This window comes from Elephas maximus, chromosome 2 (genome assembly GCF_024166365.1).
Source record: "Elephas maximus indicus isolate mEleMax1 chromosome 2, mEleMax1 primary haplotype, whole genome shotgun sequence".
Taxonomy (NCBI): Eukaryota; Metazoa; Chordata; class Mammalia; order Proboscidea; family Elephantidae; genus Elephas; species Elephas maximus.
Window position 1 is genome coordinate 36,723,818 of NC_064820.1, and position 14,366 is coordinate 36,738,183.

The window sequence follows — 14,366 nt, forward strand, 5'->3', positions numbered from 1 at the left end:
ATCAATGCACTTTGACTGCATGTTTGTTCAATTTCAGCCTGCAGAAGCTGGTATAAATCTTCAATTTCTTCATCTTTCACCTTAGTGGTTGGTGCATAAATTTGAACAATAGTCATATTAACTGGTTTTCTTTGTAGGTGTATGGATATTATCCTGTCAAGGATAGTTTTGTACTTCAAGATAGATCTTGAAATGTTCTTTTTGAAGATGAATGTGATGCCACTCCTCTTCAATTTGTCCATTCCTGGCATAGCAGACCATATGATTGTCCGACTGAAAATGGCCAGTATCAGTCCATTTCAGGTGACTAATGCCTAGGATATTGATGTTTATGCATTCCATTTTATTTTTGATGACTCTCCATTTTCCTAGGTACATACATAGTACATTCTACCTTCCAATTATTAATGGGTGTTTTCAGCTGTTTCTTATTATTTTGAGTCACGCCACATCAGCAAACGAAGGTCCTTAAAGCTTTACTCCATCTATGTCATTAAGGTCAACTCTGCTTTGAATAGGCAGCTCTTCCTCAGTCATATTTTGAGCGCCTTCCAAACTAAGGGGCTCATCTTCTGGCACTATCTCAGACAATGTTCTGCTGCTATTCTTAAGGTATACAATGGCCAATTTTTTTCGGAAGTGGACTGCCAGGTCCTTCTTCCTAGTCTGTTTCAGTTTGGAAGCCTTGCTGAAACCTGTCCACCATGGATGACCCTGCTGGCATTTAAAATACTGATGGCATAGCTTCCAGCATCTCAGCAGCACGTAAGCCCCCACAGTATGACAAACTGACAGAAGAATGGTGGGGAACTAAAATAGCTTCCCTTTATATTTGCTTATTGCAGAGTACTGGTTATGTTAATCAAAGCTGAACCTCTCTCTCTCTTTTTTTAGTAGCCATGTTTTGCTGGTCCTCTAACATGTAAGGATAATCTAGCACTGGACGGAATTATTAAATCATCTATGTTGTTGTTAACTGCTGTTGAATCAGCCTCTGACTTATGGTGACCCCAAGCACAACTAAAGGAAAAGATGCCCGGACCAGCGCTATCCCCGTGACTGGTTGTGGATCAGCCCATTATGCTCCATACGGTTTTCACTGACAGGCTTTTCAGAAGTAGATCACAAGGTCTTTCTCCTAATCCATCTTAGTCTGGAAGCTCTGCTGAAACCTGTTCAGCATCATAGCAACATACACACCTCCACCACTGAGAGACAGGTGGTGGCTGCCCATAAAGTACACTGGCTGGGAATTGAACCCAAGTCTCCCACATGGAAGAGGTGAATTTTACCACTCAACCAGTACTGACCCCTGTCATGGATTGAATTATGTCCTCCCAAAAATGTGTATATCAGTTTGGCTGGGCCATGATTCCCAGTATTGCGTGGTTGTCCTCCATTTTGTGATTGTAATTTTACGTTAAAGAGGATTAGGGTGGGATTGTAACACCCTTACTAAGGTCATATCCCTGATCCAATGTAAAGGGAGTTTCCCTGGGGTGTGGCCTGCACCACCTTTTATCTTACAAGGGATAAAAAGGAAAGGGAAGCAAGCAGAGAGATGGGAACCTCATATCACCAAGAAAGATGCACCAGGAGCAGAGTGAATCCTTTGGGGTTTCTGCTCAGAGAAGCTCCTAGTCCAGGGAAGATTAACGAGAAGGACCTTCCTCCAGAGCCAACAGAAAGAGAAAGTCTTCCCCTGGAGCTGACGCCCTGAATTTGGACTTCTAGCCTACTAGACTGTGAGAAAATAAATTTCTCTTTGTTAACGCCATCCACTTGTGGTATTTCTGTTATAGCAGCACTAGATGAGTAAGACACCCCCCCTTGCCCAAATCAACTACATAAATTTCAGAATTTAATACCTAGTCATACTTGCTAGTGTATAATTCATATTTTCTGTGAATAATTGTATAAAAAATTACCCTGGCAACCAATGCTTCCATAGTATATATGGAAGGCTGAGAGTTAAAGGTATGAAGTAATGGATTGGCTTAGGAGCCTAAATAAATAGAATGAGAGGTAGTGTATTCTGGATGGAGGACTGCAGGAGAAAATGACACATTCTGCATGTGTGGTAATATTATACAATGCTGAAAACAGCAACAAAACACATTTGCATAAAATCTAGTGTCATGCTCATGGACACAGTGACTTGTCATTTTCAATATACATAGGATGAGAAGTATTTAAACCATCTTTCATAAACATATATTTTAAAGCAGGATGCATCAAATACAGATCCATTTTGTGTATTTGTTAATAACGTATCTGGTCTGAGGCGGAAGAAATATCACAAATTTTTCATTAAGGTGTAAAATAAACTCTATCACTACTATGACCAAATACTGTAATGTGATCCAATTCGGACACTCACCCCCTTTTTTTTTTTTAGTTATTCTGCTGTTGTTAGTTGTCCTTGAGTCAATTCTGACTCATGGCGACCTTGTGTGTGAAGGGTGGAACTGTTCCATAGAGATCTCTAGGCTGTCTTCCAAAGTGCTTCCGGGGGTGGGTTCAAACTCCCAACCTTTTGGCTAGTAGTTGATCGCTTAATTGTTTGTGCCACCAGGGATTCCGTTAGTTACTCCACTTAGCCATTTCCCCAAGTTACTTAAATGTGTCTCCAGGTACACTGTGGACCACCCGAATCACAATCACTAAGGTGCTGGTTAAAAATGCAGAATCTGGGCCCCCCACAGACCCCACAGATGGGGTCCTTAATGGGGTGAGGCCTGCGTATCTGAATTTTCAAAGTCTCCTGGTAATCCTCAAGCACATTTCAGATTAGGATCCACCGAATTAATGTTTTACTGTCATTGTTACTTATTTGTTCTTTTTAAGCCCTTCCTTGGCCAAGTGATGGCTCATTCTGATGTGAGGTCATGGATGGAAGATTTAGTGGCCAGGAATTTGCAGAAGAAAGAAAGGAGGGTAATTAGCTGAGTAAACAGGAAGTTCAAATCTGTTTTGGAGATAAAATGAATCCACAGAGGCTGGGAGGGAAAGGGATTAAGCCAGTTGTTGACCAAAGCTCCTTTTCCTCCTCCCTGGAAGCTTATCGGGAAGAGAGCTGAGGAGGAGAGATGGAAAGGAGTCTTTTGAAGATTTTGTTTGAGTTGGTAATGAAACTTCCAGTTTTAGTTCCACCTTCCTGAAGGGTAATTTCACCTTCAGGGTAGAATCAACGGGGAAAGCTCAGAGGTAGGTAAGGAAACCGTCCCTGCGGTCCATGGGAGTACCATGCAGTCCTTGAGAAGCTAGTACGCCTAAAGTACACTACAGTATTTTACCACTGACAGAGTGTGGCTCACGATAATACATTTTTTTCTTAGTTCATTATTTTAATCTTTCCTTGTTCCTTAAATCAAACACCAGACCAAACCCATTGCCATAGAGTCGACTCTGATTCAGAGCGACCCTATATGATGGGGTAAAACTGCCTCATAGGGTTTCCAAGGAGCGCCTGGTGGATTCGAACTGCCAACCTTTTGGTTAGCAGCTGTAGCTCTTAACCACTATGCCACCAGGGTTTCTGTCCTAAGGCTTAAGTTTTCTATATACAACTTCTTCCGTCATGTCATGTATATTATGAGTAATAAATTAAAATGGCAACGCGGGAAGAATTGCTAATCTGTGACTAAATATTTGACAAGGGGGTAGAAAGGACTTACATTTTGATCTTCAAAGACTAGAAAATAAATGTCCTCAGTTAGGAGCTTTCTAAAATGACACGACTGCAAGGGCAAAACAAAATTTCCATGCATTCGACTGACCCCTCCAGAGGTGAGCTATTATTAGTAAGCAAGAAGTTGCCAAAAAAAATCCGAAAAATATTGGGTGACAAGTGATTGAAACTGGAAGTATTTTAAGCAGATGAACAGAGCCCTTTCTGAAGGAGACAGATAATAAAATATTACATATACATACATACATATTCATCTACACACAAGGCTATATACGTATGACGAGCCCTAGTGACATGATGGTTAAGCACTTGGCTGCTGACTGAAAGGTCGGAGATTTGAACCCACTGGTGGCTCTGCAGGAGAAAAGACCTGGCAATCTGCTCTTGTAAAGAGCCTAGGAAACCCTGTGGGGCAGTTCTACTCTGTCTTATAGGGTTGCTATGAGTTGGAATCGACTCTATGGCACACAAAATTATCACATATGTGTAGGAGTCTCTGGGTTGTGCAAACACCTAAGCGCTCGGCTGCTAAATGAAAAGTTGCTGTTTTGAATCTACCCAGAGGCAATTTGGAAGACAGGCCTGGTGATCTGCTTCTGAAAGCTCACAGCCATTGAAAACCCTGTGGGCCACAGTTCTACTCTGAATAGACTGGATGGCAACTGGTTAGTATATATGCGTAACCACAAAATATCCATTGCTGTTGAATCGAATTCTGACTCATAACAACCCCATAACTGTCCCATAGGGCTTCCAAGGCTGTAATCTTTACAGAAGCAGATAGCCACATCTTTCTCCCATGGTGCAGCTGGTGGGTTTGAACCACTGTCCTTCAGTTAGCAGCTGTCGCTCTTAACCACGGTGCCACCAAGGTTCGCATATCAGATAATATATATGCTAACCAAAATGTTGGCTATTGGAATCCACCAGCTGCTCCTTGGAAACTCTATGGGGCAGTTTTACTCCGTCCTATAAGGTCACTATGAGTCAGAATCGACTCGATGCCTACGACGTTGGTTTTTACTATCTAACGTATATAACATGTATATAATACCCATTATATATACATACCCATTGCCATCGAGTCGATTCCGACTCATAGTCACCCTATAGGACAGAGAAAAACTGCCCCATGAGGTTTCCAAGGAGTGCCTGGTGAATTTGAACTGCTGACCTTTTGGCCAGCAGCTATAGCTCTTAACCACTACAACACCAGGGTTTCCTATAGATACATACACATACTTCAATACAGCAAGTATTTATTGAATTGTCATTGGGTCAGACACTATGCCATACTAGGCCTTGTGTACACACTAGTGAGGTCTAAGTTCTCTTACCTCCAGGAACTCACTAGTGAGGTCTAAGTTCTCTTACCTCCAGGAACTCACAAGCTGGGGCTAGGTGGGTGGAAATGAAGATCGCTATGACTCCTACAATTTAAGACAATAGGACAAGGGTTATAACAGCAAGGTGCAGACAGTGCTACTGTTGCGGAGGCTAAGGAGGGAGAGGAGACCTGATGCTAATGCCAGGGTACAGAGAAGCCTTCCCAGAAGAGGACACATTTAACTCTGGACTTTTCATGTGTTTTCACTCTGTAGGATTTCAGCAGACACAGGAAGGGAAGAAGGCCGTTCTGGCAGAGGAAACAGAATCCACAGGTTAGGAACACAGATTTGGAGTGAGGAAGTTGGGGGCAGGGTGGGTAAGAAATATCGGCAAGGTTTAAGTGATAAGTTTATTTGCATATTCATTGATTCAGGAAACTTTAAATGACTGTTGAAGAAGGCAAAACCAAAAACCAAACCCGTTACCGCTGAGTTGATTCCGACTCATAGGGACTCTATAGGACAGAGTAGAAATGCCCCATAGGGTTTCCAAGGAGCACCTGGTGGATTCGAACTGCAGACATTTTGCTCTTAACCACTTAACCACTACGCCACCAGGGTTTCCTTGAAGGAGGCAGGCATGTGCTAAACACTAGGACAGAGGCGGAGAAGAGAGGGTTGTCCTTTCAGACTCAGGTGCCTGGGAGAGTGAGGTGGGAGATGGAACGAGACTGTGAAACAAACAGAAACCACCAGTCCTGTTTATTTAGAAGGGTTTCTAATCGGTGATATTTTTCAAGATATGAGTTGTTACCATTTCACTTAAAACCCCCTAGAGTCCACGCAAGGAGCTCTGATGGCTCAGTGGTTAAGCACTCGGCTGCTAACCAAAAGGTTAGTGGTTCTAACCCACCTGCTGCTTCATGGGAGAAGGATGTGGCAGTCTGCTTCCATGAAAAGTACAGCCTTAGAAACCCTATGGGGCAGTTCTACTCTGTCCTATAGGGTCACTATGAATTGGAATCTACTCAACGGCAACTTTTTTTTTTTTTTACCTGCCATGCTGAATAAGCTATCTTATTACTATTAACGGAAATCCTGGTGGCATAGTGGTTAAGAGCTACAGCTGCTAACCAAAATGTCAGCAGTTTGAATCCACCAGGAGCTCCTAGTTCTACTCTATCCTACAGGGTCACTATGAGTCAGAATCTACCGGACAGCAATGGGCTTGGGCTGATTGCTATTAACCACCATCCTGCATGGTAGGTATTTTCTTGTCATACAGATATAAAAAGGGAAGGTCTGGGTGCCTGGGATCGCATAGCTTGTAATATGTGAAGTTTGGTCTCGTGGGGGCATTGATCTTAATGGCCTGGTAATTATAAAGGCAGAACAACAGCTGCACTGAAGTACTTCCCCACCCCAACCCCTACTGAAGATACCATCTCGAAATGCCTTGGGACCACCTGGACTCTGAGGCTGGGACAGCTTTGTCGCGTCTGTGCAGGTGATTGATGTCCCTCTGGTCTTTTAGGAGACCAGAAGCTTATTGCTCAGCTGGGCCAAGCTGCAGACTTCCCCTGCTCCGCCCCATCCCCATCCCCCAAAAGCAAAGATTTCCAATTACTGCTCTGCAGAAAATGTCAAAAGCATTATTCAACTATTCATTATCCCAGGTTTTGTAATTTTTCATATGTTTTTTTACTCTTATCTGCTAGCACTTGAAAAAGGCCAGCTTTTTCCTCTTAAGGAAGCTTAATTTGCAGAGCTGTGCAGTCTCCCTATTATGTTCTTATCATCCTCTCCCTGTGGTAGGCAGAGTGACAAGGATGACAAAAAAAGAACCAAAAATATTTGAAGGTCTTCTTAAAAGAAGACCGGAATGAAGGACCCACAGAGCTGAGCAAGGGTGGCTGGCCTCAGCTTGAACACCACTCAGCAGGGACTGTTCCATGGGCCAAAATTACCACCCTAGGCTATAGGGACTTTGTTTTGAGGATTTCCCGTCTGAGGGGGGCTTAACTGAAGGAATTAAGCAACTGTGAGGTGCCAGAGGTCCTCTGGTGGTGCAAAATGTTTTCACTCCTCTAAACAAACAAACAAAATACAGGAGCTCTGGCAGTGCAGGCATTAAAGTGCTCAGCTGCTAATGTGGCACTGTGCTTCCGTAAAGATTCCAACCCCAAACCACTGCCATTGAGTCAATTCGTAGAACTGCCCCACAGGGTTTCCAAGACCCCGGTGGTGTAGTGGTTAAGAGCTACAGCTGCTAACCAAAGGTCGGCAGTTCGAATCCACCAGGCACTCCTTGGAAACTATGAGTCGGAACTGACTCCATGGCAACGGGTTGGGTTTTACCAGTTAATCTCTAAGGAAGCAGACTGCCACATCTTTCTCCTGTGGAGCTCTTTAACCACTGTACCACCAGGGATCCCTCATAAAGATTACCAGCTTTGGAAACTCTATGAGGCAGTTCTATTCTGTCCTATAGGGTCGCTATGAGTTGGAATCCAGTGGAGGGCAATGGGTTCACTAACCTAAAGGTTTGTGGTTTGAACTCACCCTACCACATCAGGGAAGAAAGGTTTGGCATCCCTAAAGATTACAGTCAAAAAACGCTATGGAGCTGTTCTACTCTGTAATACAGAGGGGGTTGTTGGAATCTATTGGGTGACAAGCGGATTTGGTTATTTTGGTTTGAGGTGCCAAGAGTTTCCCTGAAATTCTCTCATGAGTGCTGAAGTAACTTTGGCATCCCAAGGACCAGGCCAAGGGTGGCTTGGGTGGGTGGGTAGCCCTTCTCCTATCTTCCTTGGCCTCTCCACCCCATTCTTTTATAAGGCAATTGACATTTTTTTTTTTTCCTGTGCCATGCAAAGGCAACTGCAAGACCAGTCCCCCAGCTTGCCCTCTTCCACCTAGACGGCGCCCCAAACCCCGCGTGCACGGGAATTCTGAGCTGCCACCTCTCTGATTCTTTCCTCCCAGGATCCCCAGATTTCTGAAGCCGGCGCGCCAGGGCTCCTGGTTCCCCCGGAGGGACGCCCTGCCCGCCGAGGGGTTTGCTGGGGAAATCCCCGCCCACCTTGTCATTCCTGCAGGGGAATACCCGCCCCCCGTCCCTGTCACTCCGGGAAGGGAGTTCCCGCCCCTCGAATCCACCAGCGGGAGGGAATCCCCGCCCATCCTGGAGAAGCCGTGGAGCCCCAGCACTGCGCCGCGGGGAGAGCCGGCGCTGAGCGGACTCCCAGCGGTAGTGCGTGCTGGCCCGGGCGGGGTACGCGCGCACGCGCGCGGCGGCGGCGGCGGCGGCCGGGACCCGCGAAGCCGCGGCCGAGCCGAGGTGCCGGGGGTCGCGGCTCCCAAAGCTGCCGAAACACCGCAGCCCTGCAGCTCCTGGCAGGCGCAGCGGCGGCGGCACCCGCGGCGAAACCGGCGGCAGCAGCGTCGCAGGGACCCGACGGGCGGCGCCCGGTAGAGACGCACGAGGGACGCGGGAGCCTCCGAGAAGCCGCGCGCAGGTGATGCGACCGTCCAGCTGCAGCGGAGGCTCGGGGCCCGGGACGGGAGGGTATATGTGTGTGGGGGGGTGGCACCCCCGGGATTGTATGCTCCCGGGAAAGTTTAGTGGCAAACCTGGGTGCGGGAATTGCAGCCGGGGCAAAGCTGTGGGTGGGGGCGCCGAGGCGGGGTCCCACGTTTGGCGGCGCGAACTCCTTCGCATCCGGCCGGGGGCGGGAAGGGCGGGGCCGCAGGGGGAGGGCGACACAAAGCGGGGCCGGGGTTGCGGGACAACCCGAAACCCACTGCTGGGGACACGCAGGGCAAGACCGGGAGCCCACGCCGGGCGCGCGCCCCGGCTCGTGTACCTGAGCTGTCTCCTGCCGCCTCCTCCGCCTGGAACGCGTTCTGGGGCTCCCGCCTCAGGTACTGCCTTGAGGTCGGTCCTAGCGCGGTTCCTCCTCTCTCACCCCCTCCCTACCCGGGGAAGAGGCGCGGGGCCAGGGAGAGCAAGGACATCTTTGGGGTGGTTGTTTGCATCTGCCAGGGGACATGGAGAAACATACCTGTGGGGAAATCCTGTTCTCCCTATGAAGTTGATTTCCTCTTAAAACCTGATCTCTCTCTCTCTCTCTTTCTCTCGCCAAAGGGTTTGCGTTTAGGTCTTTGGGCTGCTTGTTTGTCTTCCTCCCTCCTTGGAAAAATTCATTAAAGCGCAAGGCTGGATTGAGTAGAGGTAGGGTCGAGGGCCCCTGTCTGGAGTTTGCCAGAAGCCTGTCCTCAGCAGCCTTGATCTGTGCAGGGACCTTGATAAGGGACACTCGAGTGTGAAGAGGACGAGGTCTGGCTGGGGCTGGTCGCAGAGACTGGAATGGCAGGCACGAGGGCATTCCAGAGCTCCAGAGCTACGCTGGAGACTGGAGGTGGGGAGTGTTGGGGGAAGAACTGTGACTGTCCACTGCACCTGGCCCGAGGTGGGGTCCCTTGGGTGGATGCGTTTCCCTTCACAAATCAAGATGAGGCTCTTGGAGGTGGTGGCGGAGTGTGGCTGCAGAAACTGGTGCCCTGGATGTGCCCTGTGGAGAGCCCCCCACTGGACCTGCAGGGCACTGCAGCTCCTTCTCTAGGGGTCTCCAACCTGCTCTGCACGTGATTTTGGGGGCCTCTTGTGTCTACTGGGCCAGCTTTTCTGCTTCCTGACTGCTGCGTGGGGGTCAAACAGGTGCAGGCTGGCAGGTTTGGTATAGGAGGGCTGCTTGTGGGAACAGAATAGAATGTCTCAGAACACACCTCTGGCTGTAGGGGGCTGTTCTGGCTTCCATCAGTTCCTCTTCCACTGGAATGGGCCAAGGACTGCTGCCCTGCTAATAACCACAGAGTCATGTGTGTGTATCTGTGTGTTGTGGGCACAGGAGTGGGTGGGCAGGTGTTGGGAGAGGAAGAATCAGAATCATGTAAAGTATGTAAATGTACCTCCATTGACATAGTTAGTACAGTCTTGGAGAAATATTGAATTATACTTTAAATCTCTATCATTGAAACTGATTTTACATGCATTTGTGATAGTTTACTATTTAAGGAAACATGATCATTCCTCTTCAGTTCAACCATTTTATTTTTGGAGTACGTGTGGTTTGCTGTGCACAGGGGCTTGGAGTTTCCCGAGGATGCACGCAGAGAAAAGCGGCTCCCTCTCTGCAGTCAGAGCTTCAGTCTAGCGGTAGAATTGACATGAATATGCGGAGAGCTAGCATGCAAATCAGTGTGTGTCTGGCATGTAGGAGGTTCCTGTATTTATTGGATGAAGGGATGATTGAATGAATAAAGTCCCTGAAGAGTGGTCCAGAGAAAACGTTTCTGGGAATAAAAGAGCAAGAAATCATCTTTTCCCTTTTTTAAAATTTCATTGTGTTTTAGGTGAAAGTTTACAGCGCAGGTTAATTTCTCATTGAAAAATTTATATATAAACTGTTTTGTGACATTGGTTTTAATCCTGACAGTGTGTCAGAACTCTCCCCTTTCTCTTTCCATCCCGGGTTTTCTGTGTCCATTCATCCAGCTTTCCTGTCCCTTTGTGTCTTCATGTCTTTGCTTTTGGGCAGGTATTGCCTGTTTGGTCTCCTGTACTAGATTGCCTTATAGACCTGTCTAATCTTTGGCTAAAAGGTAGACTTTGGGAAAAGTGGCTTCAGTTCTGAGTTTGTAGGGTGTCTGGAGGCCATAGTCTTGGGGGTTCCTCCAGTCTCTATCAGAGCAGTTAGTCTGGTCTTTTTTTGTGTGAATTTGAATTTTGGTCTACATTTTTCTCCTGCTTTTGCCTGAACCCTCTATTGTGATCCCTGTACAAAGCGGTTGGTGGTGGTAGCTGGGCACCATCTAGTTCTTCTGGGCTCCGGCTGGAGGAAGCTGTGGTTTGTGTGGTCCATTAGTCCTTTGGTCTGATATTTTTCTTGTGTCTTTGGTTTTCTTCATTCTCCTCTGTTCCAAACAAGAAATCGCTTTTGAATGAGGAGACTTGGAAGGCTTCGTGGAGGAGGTTGTAGGTAGAAGATGCATGTGCTGAGAGGTTGGCCCTGAGTTAGTATATGGTCCTTAGGGGAGCCACGGGAGACAAGGCTGGACTGAGGACTTGGAAGAACTTAGTTTTGTAGATGGTAAGGGGATGTTCGGCATATTTGAGCAAAGAACTGTCATGATCAGATATGTGTTTTAGGATGATCAATCTGGTCTCTAGAAGAAAGAATTAGGAATGGAGAGAGATGAGAGGGGAGGAGCCTAGTGAGAAGGTTACTGTAATAACATGGGGAGAGGGGAGAGGTCATGAGGGTCTGAGCTGAGAGGTGGCAGCAGGCTAGGAAGAAAGGAAAGACGTCTCAGACATGGACTTGAACTGTGCGGAAACTGGTTGGAGTTGGAGTGAGAGAAGAAACAAACATGATCAAAGGTTATGAGCGTTAATACAGCTGACAGAAATTGGGAGCAGTTTGGTGTTTTATCATTCAACAAACCAAAAATCTATATGCCTTCCCAAACTTCTACTATGTTCCCTGCTTTTCCAACACACACACATAGGCTGCAAACCTCCTGATCTGTCTTGCTGTCTGCCTTTACAGTGCTGGTTTCCTTGGGTAGTGGTGGTAGTAATGGCGGTGAGTGATCTTGGAATTCCTTTTCTCCCCTGGTCTTCCTGTCCTTACTCTTCAATACCCAGCGTCAGTCCCTGCTCCTCTGAATTCTTTGCTGCTCTAGCCCAAGAAATGCTGAGCTGTCCTTTGGCCACCACTCTGGTCCTGCAGACCCCTCTTAGTATATTCGTCCCACTGTCCTGGGCCTGGTTCTTTAGGACCTCATCTTATTCATGCCCAGATAAAGCCTTCACCAGCTGCCTACCAACCTCCTCAGATTAGGCAGGGAAAGAGGCAGAGGGAACACTCCACATTCCCTGATTGTATTCTAGGGTCTTATTCCAACCCTGACTTGGAAGCTCCAGGCACAGTGGGCTGGACGAGATACCATGGAGCTGGGGATACTCCTCTGGCCTATGTCATGCGGTCTAAGTCACCCAGACCATGGAGGTGGGAAAAGGGTCCTTGTTGAAAGGAGGCCCAGTTCCCTCTGACTGCACCAACCACAAGGTGGAGAATTCCAAAGAAGAGAAACACACAAAAAGATCAGGACCAAACCCAAAGTGGAGCGGAATCTCTTTAAAAGGACAGACTTGAAGACCCAGTGTTTTTTGATATCTTCCTTCTGCCCTCCCAAGTGTCCCCACGTTATCAGGAGGATATTGAGGACAGACTTGTGTTTAACAGGTAGGAAGAGCCAGGCAGGCAAGCCCCTGAGGGAAGTAGGTGAACAGTTAGAGAGGCAGGAGAGCCTGAGATAGATGGATCCCGGGGGATGATGGGAAAAGGGCATTGACAGTGACTGAGAACAGTGTGTGTGAGTGACCTCGGTCATGGGAACTAGGTTGCTGGGATGAAGGAGAGAATGGTGGCTGAGGCAGTGAAAGTGGGGGATAGAGATCACTGGATCCAGAAGTTTGCCAGTTAAAAAGAATCCAAAAGAGAAATAAAGTCCTAACACAAGCCACAATGTGGATGAACCTTGAAAACGTTATGCCGAGTGAAATAAATCAGTCACAAAAGGACAAATACTGTATGACCCCACTTACATGAAATATCTAAAATATGCCAGGGTATAGAGAGCCAGTCTATTGGTGGTTATCAGGAATGGGTGGGAGGGAGGGGGAAAGGAGGACTCATTGCTTAGGGGACACTGAGCTTCTGGTAAGGGTGAGGGAAAATTTTGAGAAAGGATAAGGGTGATGGTCGAACAACATGATGGACGTAATTAATGTCACTGAACTGTACATGTGAAGATGGTTGAAATGGCAGCTGTTTTGTTACAAATGTGTTTACCACACACACATAAAAAATTCCAGAGAGTATTTTGAGGGGGTGGTAGAGTTGAGGGAAGGTTTATTTGGGAGAGTCCCCTAATTCTCCCTCCCAGGCATTTGGTAAACAAAAGAGAAGTGGGAGGGAGTGAAGGTGCGGAAGAGCAGGTGTTGGGGAGGGAGGAGTTCAGAGATAATCAGGAGCATGTGGCAGGAAGGAAAAAAACTGGCACTCCCCTCTTCTGGGAGGTTGGAGGGAAGCAGAGGATGGGCAGGGTGCTAGAGGAAGAGAGAGAAAGTGCCTGTGATGCAGAGAGATCGAGGATCTTCTCAGTAAAATGGAGTCCCTGGGTGATGCAAACAGTTAAGCACTTGGCTAGTAACCAAAAGGTTGGAAGTTCGAATCCACTCAGAAGCACCTTGGAAGAAAGGCCTGGTAATCTCCTCCCAGTAGACCACAGCCACGGAAAACCTTATGAAGCACAGTCCTACTCTGATGTGAATCACCGTGAGTAAGAACTGGCTTGGGTTTTTTGGGGTCAGTAAAACAGGAGGGTGACATCTGCCAAGAGCTGGAAGAATGCTGTGTGAGGCTGGGGCTTGATGGGAACAGGCTAGAAGGCTGCAGCCGGCCAGGGGCTTGAATCTAACACCTCGTGGGGTCCCAGAGAGAAAGGAAGGATTTCGGAATTGGAATAGACTTTGGTTGGAACGTTGGCACTGTAGAGAACGACTTGCCGACTGGATCATTTGAAATCTTGGTGCCTCAGTTTCCTCATATGTAAAATTGGTTCAGTACCTACTTCACAGGGTTGTTCTTGGGAGGACTAGAAAGAGACACTGCTATGTCCCCTAAAAATATGTGTTGTAAATCCTAACCTCTGTTCCTGTGGTTTTAATCTGATTTAGGAATGCGTTGTCTTTACTATGTTAATGAGGCGGGATTAGTGTAGGGTGTATTTTGAGTCAGTCTGTTTTGAGATATAAAAAGAGATTAAACAAGACAGCAGAGAGTGAGATGGGGTAAGATAGATGTTGTCATGGGTTGGATTGTGTCTCCCCAAAGTATGTGTCAATTTGGTTAGGCCATGATTCTCAGTATTGTGTGGTTGTCCTCCATTTTGTGATTGTAATTTTATGTTAAACAGGATTAGGGTAGGATTATAACACCCTTACTAAGGTCACATCCCTGATGCAATGTAAAGGGAGCCTCCCTGGGGTGTGGACACCTGCACCACCTTTTATCTTACAAAAGATAAAAGGGAAGCAAGCAGAGAGCTGGGGACCTCACACCACCAAGAAAGAAGAACCGGAAACTGAGCATGTCCTTTGGACCCGGGGTTCCTGCTCAGAGAGAAGCTCCTAGACCAGGAAAGACTGATGAAAGGACCTTCCTCCAGAGCCGACTGCGAGAGAATAAACTTCTGTTTGTTGAAGCCATCTACTT

General features: G+C 47.2%; 1 protein-coding gene across 3 annotated transcripts in view; it reads left to right on the forward strand.

Annotated features, from left to right (window-relative positions):
• PDZD2 (PDZ domain containing 2) overlaps positions 1 to 14,366 on the forward strand; it is a 575,078-nt gene that overhangs the window by 96,756 nt on the left and 463,956 nt on the right. The window contains exon 1 of one of the 3 annotated variants that reach the window (XM_049861663.1): positions 8,208 to 8,540. The exons of 1 other annotated variant lie outside the window; for it this stretch is intronic. The gene's annotated coding sequence lies outside the window, so the exon portion shown is untranslated. Of the gene's footprint in view, positions 1 to 8,207; positions 8,541 to 14,366 lie in introns of those variants that run through there. One more of the 3 variants, XM_049861661.1, reaches the window with a different exon arrangement.